Raw genomic sequence first — 18147 nt, 5'->3', positions numbered from 1 at the left:
ACTTTATACCAAGCTCATTATTTTATCACTGCTGTCCAAAAGCATCTAACCATGGTGCCTGACGCCATCTTTGGAAAAGATTTCTTCTTATTTAATCTCATCTAAATTAATTTAGTTAATTTTAATAGGCCAAGTGCACACACACACACACACACACACACGAACACACAAATATACATAGCCCAAAAGAATAACTCTAAACTTCCAGTTCATTTTATAAGCTACAAAAAAGAAATACGTTCTTACAAATCACGGCACACAGCAACCTACTAAATTTAAATTTTGTTGTTATGAATTCTTCTTCTTTAAAGTGTTCTAATATAAGAAGAACAGACTGAAAAGTGTGCAAAAAAAGATGATTTATTGGAGATTTTGGTTTACTTCAATTATAAGAGGTGCTTATAATGACATAATATTTTATAGTCATAAAAATCAATTGAAATTTATGAACACCAACTGTCCATTTATGCCACAGAAATGGATTTCATCTTAGCAGGATTATTCGAAGCCCAAGTCAGAACTCAGAAATGATGGAGGGGTGAGCAGTCTTCTTGGTGGATACATGTGTTTCCTCCCTGAAGACTCAAGGAAACACAAAGCTGTAAGTGAAGAAGCAAAGTCATGGTGCACATGGGGACTGGGAACTACAGAGGGTGAAGCATTAAGGACTAAAATACACTTTAAAATGCCTTCCTGAAGCAGCAGCTGAATGCAGTTGGCAGTTTTCCCGCAGTCACAGGATGGCCTCTTCAGGTGCCCTCCAGACACTTGCACCAGCTGAGTGGCACCTCCTCCGCAGAACTTTGAGTTTCATTTCCGTAGAGCCCAGCTCTAGGCTCCTAATTTTAATAATCTTAACTTATTCCTTTTGCTACCGATACTGCTTCCATGATACCTTAGGGTTGTGCTTTTACCCTTTCAAGTACCTATCTCACAAGTTTCTATCATATTAACAGTTCTCTATATTAAATTCTCTCTGTTAAAAAAAAAAAAAACTTACCTACATTAAAAAAAAATAAATCTCCCTCTATGTCTTCAATTTTCACTGAAGAAATTGGACCTCACAGAATTTGTCTGAGTTGCCCAAGATCACACAGATAGTATATTAGCTTGCTATCATTGTCATAAGGAACTGTGAAAAGATAAGCTAAAGCATATTCAATTTTTTAAGGGTTTATTTGAGCAAACAGTGATTTGAATTGGGTAGCCCCAAACCGGAAGTTGTTAGGAGTGCTTCACCAGCAGGAGCTAGGGGCAAAGGTTTTTACAGAGAAGGTGCAGCAGCAAAGCAAGGACATTATTTGATTGGCTATAGCTTAAGTGGTTGCATTTTGGGGGAAAGCCTAGTTGGCTGTTTGTGATTGGGTTGTTCTTAACCTTGAGGCTTTTACAGGAATTCACTCTGGCTTAGGTTCTGATTTGCTTGCGTTGATGACCAAAACATTACAGCCACCTCAGACCAATGGCCTCCTTGTTTGGTTACTTTAAACACAAAGTACCACAAACTGAATGGTAGAAATGTATTAACTCACAGTTCTGGAGACTTGAAGTCCGAGATCAGGGTGTCAGCAGGGCCATGCTCCCTCTGAAAGCAAGAGGCAAGGATGTTTTTCAGACTGTATCCCAGCTTCTGGTAGTTCCTTGGCTTGTGGCAGCCTAACTCCAGTTTTCACATAGTGTTCTCCCCGTGTGTGTGCCTCTGTGTCCAAATTTCCCATTTTATAAGGACACAAGTCCACCCTAAGTCCACACAAGTCCAGAGGTCCCCCCTAATCCAACATGACCTCATCTTACATCTGATTAGATCTGCAACAATCTTATTTCCAAATAGGGTCACATTCTGAGGTACTGGGGTTAGGACTTCAACACATAAATTTGGTGGGGAAACACAGAGGGAGCACGGTTCAACTCATAGCAGATGGTAAATGGTGAAACTGGACATCAAAACTCATAAACCCAATATCTTTTCACAACCAGGTCACCCTCAACCATTCACATTTTGGCTTTTGAAGGAGGGTTGGTGTGGGTCACATGGGTGGGAGAGAGACACTGAAGAGATGTTGGGGAGACACCATTTTAAGCCTTAGCTGCTTAGCTGCTTTCTAGTGACGAGAAGAATTCTGCTTAATCTCATCGGAAATTCCGAACTGGGTGTTGGCAGCCTACTTCTTTAAAAGTTAGCATTTGTCGGGCAGTACCACTCTTATTATTCTACAGTTAGTCCTATACATGATCTCTTTGAGCCATCCTACCTCATAAATAATTCAGCTGATGAGAAGTTTAAAAATTGTTTGGGCCAATCATCTGAGAAAACCAATGCCCACACAGAGTCAAAAATAACTTACCCAAGATCACAGAGCTAGTTAGTGACAGAGCCTCAGTCTCCTGACTCATAGTACAGTGCTCTTTCCTGACGCTAGGCAACCAGGATGAGTAAAATATAAGATATCTCTTTCCTGATATGGACACTTTTTTCCCTCTCATCTTTGTCTCAAGTATCTTTTATTTAACAGTCACTCTTGGGACTTTCCTGGTGATCCAGTGGGTAAGACTCTGCACTCCCAATGCAGGAGGCCCGGGTTTGATCCCTGGTCGGGGAACTAGATCCCACATGCGTGCTGCAACTAAGAGTCCACATGCCACAAGTAAAAAGATCCCGCATGCCACAACTAAAAGATCCTTCATGCCTCAATGAAGATTCCGCGTGCCACAACTAAGACCTAGAGCGGCCAAAATAAATAAATTTTTTTTAATGCAATACCCTCAAAAAAACCCCCAAAAAAGTCACTCAATTCTCATCTTTCTGCCAACTCAACAGTTAGGGATGGACAGATAAAAAGTGCTCAGTAATATTTATTAAATTCGTGAATGAGAGCAGGGAAGCACTGTGCCTTGAAGGATAAACTCGTCAGCTGAACATCCAGATGGTCTCCTGACTTACTGGCCCCTCCATCTCTATGGAAAGGTCCAGGGAGCTCCTTTTTTTCCTTCTGAGTTGGGAGGTGCGTTGGGCTCCTCCTGGGAAAACTTTCCATCTCTTCCCCTCTCAGATTTTTCCCTTGAACTTAAGTCTTTCGAATCTCTGAACACGGCTGTTCCTCTTCTTGTAGAAGCAATAGAAGCTTCCTTGTATATGGCACTGTGGCTGGAGATTACATTCACTTCCAGGTGCCCCTGTGAAGGCCCCTTTGAGGCTGTGCACTGCTCAATAGTCTTCCGCCCATGGCTACAAACATCCTTACTGTTCATAGGTTAAGTTTTCTGTTCACAGGGTCCCCATAACCTGATGACTAAATGCTGTTCCTTCACATTTATATACTAACTTCATTCAAGAAAATAATCTAATTTAAGGAGATACTTGAATGTAACCCTTTAAGGAAATACTTGAATATTTTAAGATATAAAGAAAAAAATCTATCTTCAGGGAGGCCTTTACTAAAGTGTAAGAGAAAAAGCCAATGTTGCAGAATCCTGCCAAGAATGGCAGAGGTACCAGCTATATAGGAAGTTTGGTAAGGAGCCAGACCGGTCTCTTCTTCATTTTCCTAGGTATTAAAATCCTGAGAATGTGTGATATTATAATATAGTTTTGCAAGATGTTACCATTAAGGGAAATTGGGTAAAGGGCACATGGAATCTCTTTGTACTATTTCTTACGACTGCACGTGAGTCTACAATTATTGCAAAGTAAGAAGTTAACTTTAAAAAAATCTCTAGAATAATGGAGTCAGAAAACACATTGGTAGAACTGCAGTTGCTACTACACTCAAGTATTTAATGACCCTTCCAGTTCACTGATGGAGGCGCTAATACAATCATGCTGAATGACATTTGTCATTGGAATGGATTCCACAGTCTCGAGTACCAAAAGCAATACACTTCTCCTTCTCTTTCAAAACCAACTTCCTAGTTGAATTCTTAACCACCACCCGCCTCCCAACCCCCAACTTGACCAACCTCTTCAAATCAGTACACTGACCTGAATAACTAATCAGCTGAAGAGGGATCTTTCCAATGGAAGGGGATTACTGTTGTGTTCATCTTTGTATCCAATATCTAACACAGAGCCTAACACGTAATAACTGAGTAATAAATGTTTGCTGGAGGAGTAAGTGAATGAATGATAAACAGTGACTATTGCTACCTTAGTGTTGCAGGAAGGGGGACCCCTTCCAGGGCCCAAGAGTGCGCTCTTGTCTAACACTTGGAAATGAATTGTCCCAGGAGACAAATGTGCTGACAAAGCAAGAGACATTATTGGGAAGGGGCAGCCGGGTGGAGAGTAGGAGGGTAAGGGAACCCAGGAGAACTTCTCTGCCACGTGGCTCGAAGTCTCAGGTTTTATGGTGATGGGGTTAGTTTCTGGATTGTCTCTGGCCAATCATTCTGACTCAGGGTCCTTCCTGGTGTCACACGCATCACTCAGCCATGATGGATTCCAGCGAGAAGGATTCTGAGGGGTTGGTAGGACATACGGACTGGGGTCTCCTTTTGACCTTGCCCGAATTTTTCCGGTTGGTGGTGGCTTGTTAGTTCTGTGTTCCTTACCAGGATCTCCTGTCATAAAATAACTCATACAAATGGTTACTGTGGTGCCTGGCCAAGGTGGGCAGTTTCAGTCAGTAGTTCCCCTAACATTAGGGTTCAAGTTAGTTGGGCATGGGAACTTACTCCAAATAACTTGGTAATTTCTTGCAAATCAAAAGCCCAAATTTGGGGTTTCATATAAATTTTTTCACACTATTTCTGATAACAATACACACATTCATTTCAGAAAATTTGAAAAACATGGAAAAGTACGGAGAAGAAAATTTAAGTCACTCATAATCTCACCATCCAGAAGTAATTCTGATTACTCTTTTGCTGTTTATCATTCCAGAGGGATGTAATGAGTCATTCCTTCAATAGTCTTTTTTTAATCGAACTGGAATTATAGAATACACATTTTTATAATCTACTTTTATCCTCCATGTAATTATATGTCAAAAACGCTTCTCCATAATTTGCGGTTGTTAAAACAGAGAGCGAAGGAAGGCTGAAAGCTTCACTCCATCAAAACCAGGTCAGTCCTATCAAAAGACATCAGTCACAGGGAGTGGCAGTATGGGGGGAGGGCAGGGCGTTGTGCTTGGACGGCTCACTGCATGAGATTGTGACAGTGCTGCGTGTGTGGACTCACGAGAGTGGAGACTCTTTTGCAACATGACTCTGAAGGAAAGAACAGTTTGGGCTATTTTCATAACTAATATAGTGTATAAGGAGATATTGCATGGAGGGGACATTTGACACTAGGGCAAATCTCTGGCTGCATCTTCTTAGTTACCATCCTCAGGAGACATGCCAGCTTCTTGAAATTTAGACTTCTACAGAATCCAGGGGAAATACCTGCCCTCACTTGTGCTGAGTGAAGGAAGCAAGACAAAAAGACACGGCATGATTTCATTTATATAAAGTTTAGAAGATGCAAACTAATCACAAGTGACAGAAAGATGAGTGTTTGCCTGGAGACAGGGTGGCAGGTAGGGGTATGAGGAAGGGATTACAAAGGGGGCATAAGGAAACCTTTGGGGGTGATAGACACATTCATTATCTTGATTTTGGTAGTGGTTTCACTGATATATAGGTGTGTGAAAACTCATCAAATTTTCGACTTGAAATATGTGCAGGTTATTATATGTCAATTATACCTCCATAAAGCTGTCTTAAAAAAAAAAGGTACCAGAAGCAACCAAGATGCCCTGCAATAGGTATATGGATAAGCAAACTGTAGTACATACATAAAATGGAATAGTATTCATCAATAAAAACAAATAATCTATCAAGCCATGAAAAGACATGTAGGGACCTCAATGCATACAGCTAAGTGAACAAAACCAATTGAAAAGGCGACATCCTATATGATTACAACTACATGACATTCTGGAAAAGGCAAAACCGTGGAGACAGTAAAAAGATCAGGGTTCAGGGAGAGAGAGGGAGGAATGAACAGGTGGAGCACAAAGTGTTTTTAGGGCAGTGAAACTATTCTGTACGATACTGTAATGGTGGATACACATTATTACACATTTGTCAACACCCATAGAATGTATAACACCAAAAGTGAACCATAATGTAAACTGTGGGCTTTAGTTAATAATAATGTATCAATACTGGCTCATCAATTGTAATAAAGGCACTGCACTAGGGCAAGATGTTAATAGTAGGGGAAACTGGGGGGCAGGTGTAAGAGGGTATATGGGAACTCTGCTTTCTGCTCAACTTTTCTATAAACCTACAACTGCCCTAAAAATATAAAGCCTATTAATTTTTTTTAATTTTAATGGCCAACATTTATAAAATTAGGAGATCCCACTTAGAAGTTCAAGCTTACTCTGAAAGACTAGAAGCTCCAGCAACTCTCCATTAAACCCACCCCCAATACCCCAAACTCTCCCGGCCAGTTGCCCCACCTGCCCCCCCTAGGTCTCACGGTTGGTGACACCTGCCTTCTGGGGGTGGATGGCCTCTCAGGATCCTGACTCCTGGCAGGCCCCAGGAAATATTTCCTTAGAGATCTCTTCTTATTCCTTTGTCACTTCTTCCTCAGTCTCCATCCTTTTGTTTGGGTTCTGTAAGTCTCTTTTAGGTGCAGTTCGGCTCATTCATTTCACTGGGGGTTCCCTGAGACTAGTTCTTCCTCTTTGTCTTTGGAGAGTTCCTAGGCTGGGTCCTATGCCAGAATGCCTAATTGATACTGTTCATTGATCTTTGATTCCTTCCGCCATCACTCATGTACTCTACCCTGTGCGGCAAAAGTGGAGCAACTATGTGTGAAATCTTGTTTAACCCTTTGCTGTCTGGCTTCTTGGGGGTCTTCCCTAGCATTATCCTAGCATTTATCCTCTTATGAAGGAATGATCCATTTCATTACAGAAAGTTTCTAAACTGTTAAAGAGACCAAAGAAGAAAGTCATTCATGGATAAGTCCTTTACTCAGAGATAGCCATGGCTTACTATTTGACATTTATATGTTCAATCTGTTTTTGGTACATACACATAAATTTAAACAAAATTGTGATATCACGTTCTATATTATAATTTTTCCATTTAGCAATATATTATTCAAATTTTTCTCATGATTTTTAAAGGTACATAATAACTCACTGCACCATAAATAATTATGATATTATCATAATTGGTGTAATCGATTTCCCTATTTTTGGACATTTAGAGTTGTTTAGTTTTTCACCTGTATTAAGAATTCTGCAACAATCATCTTTGTTTAATCTTTGTACTCATCTCTGACCATTTCCATGGATTAAATTCCTAGAAGTAGGACTGTTGTGTCAAAGTACACGTTTATTTTAATGCTCTTTTTACACGTTCCCAAACTGCCTTCCAGAAAGACTGCAGCATCTCCACTCCCAAAAGCATAGCATGCAAGTGCCCAAGAAATAAATTCATCTTTAAGGCCAAAACTTGCAGAAAAAAATGTATTACACACGTCATTACAGTTTACATTTTAATGGATCAGGGACTGTGTGTCAAAATGCAAGATGCAAAAATTCGAAGAGAAAATAAGAATATAACGTGAGACCTTCATCGAATATGTCGCCACACTCATATTATAATACTTCTCTTAAATGTTCACGGTTACCCATTCTCTAACTATATTAATCACTCCACAATTGTAGAGGAGAGAGGATAGGACAGTAGCTCAAAAGAGAGAGAAATGTGGTTTAGCTGTATAAGTCTTTTTGGAGTAATAAGAGGTTTAACATGATCCCATATTTCAATTATGAGGAATTTCTTTTAAATCTGGTTACACATAATTTACTATAGCACCTACTCAGAATTCATGCAAAGATTACTCTGTAAGGCGTAGTGACACTGCCTGGTAAATCTGTTGTATAAAAGAAGCCAGATGGCAGTCACTTCTCAGAAAGGAACAATATACTGCCTGCCTCGGAGCATTGCCAACTGACTCTCCTCTGCCTTTCTCATCCCCCCATTCACTCTGTCGTCAATATTCACTTATCTTCAATGACACGTTGCTGTTACCCAACCCTATCTTCTCATCTTCTGAACCCTACAAAGTGCAACCCAGATGAATCACCTTGGAACTTAAGAGGTGTATTCTATACGAGCTGTCTTTGGAACGGATTCTGGTGTGTCATCAACATTTCCACCCATCTCAGAGATCTTACAATGGCAGGAACAGACCTTGTTGATCTTCTTCAAGTATGGACTGGTGGTAAAATACAGAATTTGGATGTGCTAAGGCATAGATGTGAAGGAGAAAAAATATTTTGTGTGTTATATTTTGATATGCTGAGCATCCCTTTTACCTGCTAAAGCACTAAGATTACAACGTTGTGTGAAATCAGGTTGGCTTTCAATGATCAAAATAGAACCTACTGGGCTTCCCTGGTGGCGCAGTGGTTGAGAGTCCGCCTGCCAGTGCAGGGGACACAGGTTCGTGCCCCGGTCTGGCAAGATCCCACATGCTGCGGAGTAGCTGGGCCCGTGAGCCATGGCCACTGAGCCTGCGCGTCCGGAGCCTGTGCTCCGCAACGGGAGAGGCCACAACAGTGAGAGGCCCGAGTACCGCAAAAAACAAAACAAAACAAACAAACAAAAAAAATAGAACCTACTGCTCCCTACAATTGCTCAGAGGTTTCCAAAGGTCACCAATTCAGTAGAATGACTGGTTGTATACCAGCCAAACTATCTCAGGATGGTTTCCCAACAACCCCAGATCACCATGATACCGAGGGCCCTGGGCCAGCCAGCCAGGCTCCAAAACCACCGTGCCAAATGTTGGCATGCTGTTTGCCAAAACATAGGTGGACCCTTCAGATTATAGCTAGAGCTAGATCCCCAAATTTTACAAAGAAAAATTCCCAAGCTTCCTTGGAAGTAGTCCAACTTGCAGAGGTGTTAGAAGATCTGATGAAGAGAGAAGAAAAGACCAGAGCCAGGCCAGCCCCCAAGAAAATCATCCAGAATGAGAAGGATCTCAGGAACGGAGCCAACTGGACTTGCCCATTGCCTGCATTTTCCTTTCGTTCAACTGTTTCCTTCTCAATACCTTTCTAATAAAATATTTCTTGAGTAATTTTCTCCTTACTATACCCATCTTCTCCCTTAGTGATGTTTAAAGAGAATCAACAGACCATAATATACTGGCTATTCACTCATTTATTCAGTCAACTAACACATACAGAGAGTCTGGTATGTGCCAGGCACCGTGATGGTCTGATAAGAGAGAAAAACACATAACAGTACAAAAGTGAGATGGCAAGACCCTCAAGTAGAAGCACATGAGAAGGGCTATGGGAGCCCAGAGGAGGGGGAACAACTGCCCATGTTTTGCTATTTATCCCCTCGTGTCTCTGCCTGAGATTCATGGCATTAAGGTTTGTTTGAAATAGCCAATCAGAAGTGAATATTGAATTAGGTTAATTCAGGGAAAAATACTTATTTTACCCCCATTGCAAGCAGACATCTTAGGCTAAATTTAGAATTAAAGTATCATTTACAAATTTCTTCCCAGGCACACTTTGTTTTAGTGCACTTCACAGATATTGTGTTTTACAAATTGAAGGTTTGTGACAACCTTAATTGTCAGATGATGGTTAGCACTTTTTAGCAAGAAAGTATTTTTTATTATAAACTATGGCTATATTCATTGGCTGTACAATATACCCTTGTAGCTTATTTACTATATATTGGTACATAGTAGTTTGTACCTCTTAATCCCCTATCCCTATCTTGCCCCTGCCCCCTTCCCTCTCTCTGCTGGTAACCACTAGTTTGTTCTCTATATCTGTGAGTCTGCTTCTGTTTTGTTATATTCATTCGTCTGTTTTATTTTTTAGATTCCATATATAAGTGAAAACACATAGTATTTCACTAAGCATAATACCCTGTAGGCCCATCCATGTTGCTGCAAATTTCATACTTTTTTATAAGTAACATTCCATTTTATATATATATATATATATATATATATATACACACACACATATACATGCACGCGCGCACACACACACACACACACACACACCATATTGTCTTTTATCCATTCATCTGTTGATGGACAATTAGGTTGCTCTCATATCTCGGCTAATAACGCTGCTATGAACATTGGGTGCATGTGTCTTTTCAAATTAGTGGGGTTTTTTTCCCCCTTCAGATATATATATATCCAGGAATTGCTGGATGATATGGTGGCTCTATTTTCAGTTTTTTGTTTTTTTTTTTTGCGGTACGTGGGCCTCTCACTGTTGTGGCCTCTCCCATTGCGGAGCACAGGCTCTGGACGCGCAGGCTCAGCGGCCATGTCCCACGGGCCCAGACGCTCTGCGGCATGCAGGAACCTCCCGGACCGGGGCACGAACCTGCGTCCCCCGCATCGGCAGGCGGACTCTAAACCACTGCGCCACCAGGGACGCCCCTATTTTCAGTTTTTTGAGGAAGCTCCATACTGTTCTCCACAGTGGCTGCATCAATTTACATTCCCACCAACAGTGTACGAAGGTTCCCTTTTCTCCAAATCCTCAACATTTCTTATTTGTGGTCTTTTTGACAATAGCCATTCTGACAGGTGTGAGGTGATATCTCATTGTGGCTTTGATTTGCATTCCTCTGATGATTATCGATGTTGAACTTATTTTCAGGTGCCTCTTGGCCATCTGTATATCCTCTTTGGAAAAATGTCTATTCAGGTCTTCTGCCATTTAAAAAGATTTTTTTTCTTGATATTGAGTTGTTTATAGATTTTGGATATTAACCCCTTACAGGTCATATCATTTGCAAATATTTTCTCCCATTCTTTTCATTTTGTCAGTGGTTTCCTTTGCTGTGCAACAGCAAAAAGTATTTTTAATTAAGGAGCTACATTGTTTTTTGGGCATAATGCTATTGCACACTTAACAGACTACAGTATAGTGGAAACGACTTTCACATGCACTGGGAAACCAAAAAAATTGTGTGAGTGGCTTTATTGCAGTATTCACTCTATTGCTGTGGTCTGGAACCAAACCTGCAGTATCTCTGAGCTATGCACGTATTTTGCCTTTCCTCACCCAAGTGACAGAATCCCTTGAGCTACACCCATACGAAGTACAATGTGTTCTTCTGCAAAAGACTAAGGACTTGGCTTTTGATGAACATCGTGTGGGAAATTTCTAAGACTATCATATAATGTACCAGTAGTTTTGCAGACAATATCCCAGTCTTGTGAAGCATCTAGTTCTCAAAGTCTTTGACAAACAATGCATTTCTCTTTGCCATGATACACTTAGCTCCCCCATACATTAGGCATTCTGTTACTATGTACACATTGTTTTCTCAGAGCAGGCCGAGGTGGCATTTTTAGTCTTTTATTTTATGATATTGAGATTATCCATCATTGTTTCCACAGTGAAATCGGCAATCTTTGGGTTATCTCAGGAAAATATTTAACCCCTAGGACTGAGGATCACCTTCTATGTCTACAGTTCCTTCAATTTGGTGAGATTATGAGTTGACTCCCCTGCAGGAGCTTGAGGCAAATGCATCTTCCTTCAGGCAATATCCTGCCCTTTCTATGGCGGCTCCTGCCCCGTGAAGCCTTGCGTTTCACGAACACACAGGTGAGCCTCAGAAGCAGATCAGCCCATCATGTGGGTAGAAAAGGCCAGATGCATGCTCACTGTGGGAAAACCAAAAACAATTGCAGGCTTCAGTGCACTTCTGGATGTCAGGGCTTCAGAGCAAGATGGACCAAAGGGCTTCTGCAAGTTCTGTGAAGGTCAGCCCTGTGGGCTGAAGAGGACAGCCAAGTCCTGGGCCTCCTTCGAGACACACGGGAACACACGAAGTGTGGGACCAGTTAATAAATGCTCTTCAGTCTGGTCCCTGGAAAACTTGCTGTGATGGTTAATTTTTTGTGTCAACTCGGCTGGGTGCCCAGATATTCAATCAAAAGTTATTCCATGTATTTCTGTGAAGGTGTTTTTTGGATGAGACTAACATTTAAATCAGTGAGCTTGGAGCAAAGTAGATTATCCTCCATAGTGTGAATGGACCTCATTCAATCAGTTGACGACCGTAACAGAACAAAGACTGGTCTCCCATGAGCAAGAAGGAATTCTGCCAGCAGATTCAAGGCCTTCGGACTTGAACTTCAACATCACCTCTTCCCTGGGTCTCCAGCCTGCTGGCCCACCCTGCAAACTTTACACTTGTCAGCCTCCATGATCACGTAAACCAATTCCTTTAAATTTCGGTCTCTCAGTCTCTCTCTCTCTCTCTCTCTCTCTCTCTCCCCCCGGCCCCCATCTCTCTCTTCCCATCTCCCTCTCTCTCCACTGGGGAAGATTCAAAAATTGTCAGAACCACAGATGAAAGAAATTAAAGATGATGCAAACAGACGGAGAGATATATCATGTTCTTGGATTGGAAGAATCAACATGGTGAAAAGGTTGATTACCCAATGTTACTACCCAAAGCAATCTACAGATTCAATGCAATCCCTATCAAGCTACCAATGGCATTTTTCACAGAACTAGAACAAAAAATTTCAGAATTTGTATGGAAACACAAAAGACCCCGAATAGCCAATGCAATCTTGAGAAAGAAAAATGGAGCTGGAGGAATCAGGCTCCCTGACCTCAGACTATATTACAAAGCTACAGTAATCAAGACAGTATGGTACTGGCACAAAAACAGAAATGTAGACCAATGGAACAGGATAGAAAGCCCAGAGATAAACCCACACACATATGGTCACCTTATCTTTGATAAAGGAGGCAAGAATATACAATGGAGAAGAGACAGCCTCTTCAATAAGTGGTGCTGCGAAAACTGGACAGCTACATGTAAAAGAATGAAATTAGAACAGTTCCTAACACCATACACAAAAATAAACTCAAAATGGATTAAAGAACTTCGGGAGAGCCTGGGCCTCAGCTTGCAGCTCCGGTGCAGGTCATGCCCAGGAAGTGGCCCGCAGCTGCACAGCCAGAGCATGTGGTAGTATGTGCTCATCTGGGAGCTTGGCTGGGGAAGGAAAAGTTGAGTTGGTATGTGCTGTGTGATCTCCTGGTGGGATGTTTGGTCTATGCATCCAGACCACAAGAACAAGCTCTGAACTAAAGGACAGATTTGAGAGTTGTAGGGCTGAAAAGTGACCTTTCCGAGAGAGACTGTAGAGAGGAAAATGAGAAACAGGACAACATCCATGGTGGCTGGAATACAAGGCAGTGATACGCAGCGACCCAAGCTCTTGTATGCCATCCACCCACCCTAACCACAAGAGCACCTTCATCTCACAGAGCAGGACTCAGGAACCAGATTCCATTGGTCCCAGTAGCTCCCAAGCCTCCTATTAACCAGGCCTGTGTATGGGAAGGGATGTGCTGATTTAGCGTTCCTGCCAGATACTGTGAGCCTGGCTTAGCTCAAAGGAGGAAGAGATGATGGTCAAGGGTGGGTGGGTGAAGAAGAAAACTGGCAGAGTTAGGGCTTGAGGTACAAGCTGGGTCAACTAAACCCTCCTAAAACTGCCGCCCAGAAGAGAAACATGTCTGATGAAAACCACATGATTCAAGCTAAGGGAACTAAGCAATGCTTCTTTGTGCTCAAGATTTCATGGTTTGTGTCATTTGCAGTGGAGGGAACAAAAAACTTTTCAAAAGAATAAATCTTTAGAAGCGATCCATGTTAATACCAAGTAATTTATGAGCTCATTCAAAGAAAGACAAAATAAACCAATATCAAAACTGTGTCCAAAAAAGCAAAGTTTTTACAAAGATTCGCTGTTGCAAATAAATGTCAAGGCATGCTAATTACATAGTTTCTAAAGTTTCCCCCCTAAATGTGATCATTTGCTAAATCACAAGAGGGTAAGTGGTGAAATAGGGGATCGAGGGGAATGATATAGGTTGGAAATAGCTTCCAGACAATTTCTCTTCTGCTCTTTTAGCTTTATTCCACCTGCCAACATCTCCTCCTTTTCTGTCCTCTTCTGACTTATAATAGCATTTCCTCATTCTCTGAGGACCTTGACAATTGGCCACTGATATTTCTGCCATCGTCCAATGTGACTTCAAGGTTTGTGTGAATGCCCATCTGGTATCCGGGCTCTCATCTCCTTGACCTCATCTCCAATATTCCTCCTTTCCTCTAGCTTAGACACCACCCTCATGGTCCTGTTCTTGCCTTTAGTATCACTTGAAACTGTGTCGCTTCCAAAAATGACAACTCTGTGTAATTTTGGAGGTGAAGTCCTGAAAACATGCAAATACCCAATTCTGTGATCATAACCTCCCATCCTTCCTGCTTCCTTGCTCAAGTACTCTGCAGTATGCTGAGTAATGCCCCCCAAAGATAACAGGTTCTAAGCCCTGGAACCCATAGACGTCATCTTATTTATGTTTGTTAACCTTTATTTGTCACCTGATGATACATTAGTCTATGGGACTGCCAGACCCTTGGCTCACTGGCCTTCTCCCTCCCTCTTCACTTTCCTTTTTGTCTTCTCTTCCCTCTTCATCCATCCTAAATTCCATTTTCCATCATTATAACAACGCAGATGCTCATAATTCCCTTTCCATAACCAGCTGACTTACTCTCCACCCTAGATCAACCTAACCATTGGCCATCTCTGTGCCAGCACCTGAGCAACTGTTAAACGATGATTCAACCAGGCAGACTGATGCCACCAAAAATTGTTGGTGTGAGCCTCAACCGGGCCTTCCACACTACCTACCCTCAGTCACGTGCCAGAGCGTATGTATTTAGCTGCCAGCTCAACCTGGAGGACACACAGGGACTTTAAATCCAACGCATCCAAAACCCACCTCAGGATCTCACTCTCCAAACCTACTTCTCAGGGTCCCACAGTTCAAGATGTGGCACTAATACTGTCCAGTCACCCATGCCGAAAGCAGTGGGTCACCCTCGGCACTTTTCTCCTCTAGTGCTCTTGGTCAATCCAACACCAAATCGTGTGGATTTTAATTTCTCAAGGTTTCTTAAAACTGTTCCCTTTCCCCTACTTTCCACCAGTGCCACGTTCAACTCACCAGGGTCTGTTGCCTGACCTGGGGTCATGACCTCTGCACAGATCTCCCTGCTCCCTTCCAGGTGGTTCCTTTTTCATGACCAGAGTTATTGTTTAAAAGACAAGTTTGACCAGCTTATGTTTGTGCTTAAGACTGAGTATCTGGATAGATTCCAGTTCCTCATAGGATACAAGTCCCAAATCTTTAGCATGGACTCAGAGCGCCCCCATGATTTGTCCTCTTCCCCTCCCTGCAGTTTCTTCTTGCCTCGTGCTTCTCCCTGATCTCCAAGCTTCAATTTTGCTGGTCTTATTTCAATTCCTAGAATGCACCAAATTCCTTCCAGCTTCAGTCTTTGCCCACACTCTTCTGATCGAATGGAAAGTCCTTTCTCCTTTGCCCCATCGTCACTCCCTCCCCCAATCTGGTTATTTCTTGGCCCTAGTAGCTGCTTATTCAATTTGGATAGAAGGAAAAAACTAGAAGGTCGGGGATATGAAAAATGAGCACAGCCTGGTTTTGCATCTAAGGAGTTCGCATCTGGACACACCTGTTCAATCTCATCTAACCTAATCTCATTTCAAAGAAAAGAAATTCTTTTACAACAAGAAGCATATTGAGACACATGGCTAAGAAATTTAAGACGGAAAGAGTCCTTTGACTCATGGCCACTGTCATCTGTTGTGTGCGTTCTGGCCAGCTCAAGGGAACATAGTCAGGAGGTGGGTAGGAGCTAAAACCCAGCCACACTTGACTTTCCAAGCTACGTGTCTGCGGGGACTGCATCGGCTGAAGCTGTGCCCTTCCTAATTTGCACAAAGTAGGGCAGGGGCTGGGGTCTTCCTTGATTCACACGCCAGAGATGTAGGTTTTCGGTGATGTTGGTGGTATCCAAACAAATGGAATAGCCTGGAAGCCAACCAGGGAGTAAAGGAACCAGGAAAACTCCAATGCTTGTGGCAGATCCATTAATCAACCATGGGACAACTCAAACAGTTAACTGTGAGGCACAACAGAAGAGCTCTAAATTCCTATTGAGTTCTGGGACGGCAATTAAGGACATCTAATAGAATCTGTAAGTGGTTCCTATCTGACTTTAAGATGTCTCTCAGAAGTCAAGAAGGATCACACGGAGCCTCCAAACACAAATCCTGCTGTTTCACGTTCCCAATAATCTCAGCGTTCACCACTCAACAGCTTTCAGATATCACACCACTGGCTGCAAATTAAAATTAGAATCAATACAATGAATACTCAGTTGGTAAAACAATTCAAGGCTCTATTGCAGCCTGAAGTTTCATTTAAGCTGTCCAAATAAAAAGAAAAGACAACCCTTTGTTCTCTCCATTTCACAGTCCTGCAAAAGGCCTCAGCTGAAATAGCTCCTCTAATCTTTAAGTTTTAATTAGCTACCCACAATTCATAAACTATCAGGAATTGAAATGCTGATACCTCATTCTCCTGAGAAATGGCACACAATTAACCTCTTTTTTTCTGGTCAAAGGCAGAAATTGAGAAAGGGTAATGACAAAATTAATCTATTCTAGTGGCAAGGGCTGCCACAGTGCTGGGACACAGCCTCCGACCCTGCGTCAAAGGGGAAAGTCATCTGGAGCGTGTGGGGAATGGCAGACGCCTCGCCGATAGCCTTCCGGGTTCACGACAGGGTAGATCACAAAACCATACTGGGCCCCCAAATCTTACCAAAATGTTAAATGATTCCCCAGTTAATTGACCTAACCCCCCACCCCGCGCTTTTTTTTTCTCTGAAAACAGATACATACACAGGCTTTTAATAATATCTGAAGCTCTGGCTTTCTAGGAAGGTGGAAGAAAAGGCTGAGAAACAAACACACACCTTCCTGGCATGATCTCAAGATCAAATATATGCCCGGCAGTAAAGTCAGATGGAGTCACTGGTACTGAGTTTATGCCTTTCTAGAATAACTATTCCCCGAAAGAGTTAGACTCTGCTTTTTTTCCCTCCCAGATGGCAAATTACATGGTAAATATTTAAATAGGACTAGCCCAAACCATCTAAGTTTAGTGGAAAGTTCATGGAGACAAAATTTTAGGGGAAAGTTCATGGAGTCCCAAACCTTTCAACATATGCTCTCAATGAAGATATGAGGAGGTGAGGGGCAGGATGGAGGCAGTGGAGCCCATCTGCCTGCTTTCAAACCCCAGCATGGCGACTCACTAGCTGTGTGATCTAGGGCAAGCTGCTTCACCTCTCTGAGCTTTTGTTACATATTTCTAAACTGGGGACCAAAACTTGTGTTGTGAGGATGAAACAGAGAGCCTGGCACCTCACAGTGCTTATCAAGGTGAGCTGCTACTATCGTTGATAGAGGAACCCAGATACCTTTAATGAGTACATAAAGAGAAAGATACTGTTTCATGTTCAGAACTCTTGGGTGATTGCAACTGCTGCTGTTTGTTTTTCAGGTAACAGTTTTATTGAGACGTAATTCACATGCCATTCAATGAACCCACTGAAAGTGTCCATTTCCATGGTTTTTAAGCACATTCACAGAGCTGTGCCACCATCACCACGATCAACTTTAGGACATTTTCTTTACTATACCAACCCCCATAGCCATTGGCTATCATTCCCCAATTCGTCCTTTCCTCCTAGCCTTAAGAAACCACTAATCTACTTTCTGTCTCTATACACTTGCCTATTGTGAATATGTCATATGAATTGAATCATATATAGTAAGTCCCCTACGTACGAACGAGTTCCATTCCGAGATCGAGTTCGTAAGTCCAATCTGTTCGTAAGTCCAACAAAGTTAGCCTGGATACCCAACTAACACAATCGGCTATATAGTACTGTACTGCAATAGGTTTATAATACTTTTCACACAAATACTACATAAAAAATAAGCAAACACAAAAAATAAAGAAAACATTTTTAATCTTACAGTACAGTACCTTGAAAAGTACAGTAGTCCAGTACAACAGCTGGCATCCAGGGGCTGGCATCGAGGGAACAGGCAAGAAGAGTTACTGACTGGAGGAGGGAGAGGAGGGGGGAGACGGTAGAGCTGAAGGATCGTCAGCAACAGGAGACAGAGGGCGAGCTGCAATGTCGCTCATGCCTGACGCTGAT

At 42.1% G+C, this 18147-nt stretch overlaps 1 long non-coding RNA gene across 1 annotated transcript; it reads right to left on the bottom strand.

Annotated features, from left to right (window-relative positions):
* Positions 1-349: 349 nt before the first annotated feature.
* LOC125961912 (uncharacterized) lies at positions 350-18147 on the bottom strand. The gene is made up of 3 exons (XR_007473025.1): positions 17970-18147; positions 1533-1585; positions 350-575 (listed from the first exon to the last, which is right to left on the bottom strand). It is a non-coding gene; the product is annotated as an uncharacterized LOC125961912 (long non-coding RNA).

This window comes from Orcinus orca, chromosome 18, assembly GCF_937001465.1.
Source record: "Orcinus orca chromosome 18, mOrcOrc1.1, whole genome shotgun sequence".
Classification (NCBI taxonomy): domain Eukaryota; kingdom Metazoa; phylum Chordata; class Mammalia; order Artiodactyla; family Delphinidae; genus Orcinus; species Orcinus orca.
This window is presented reverse-complemented; position numbering and strand designations above follow the sequence as displayed.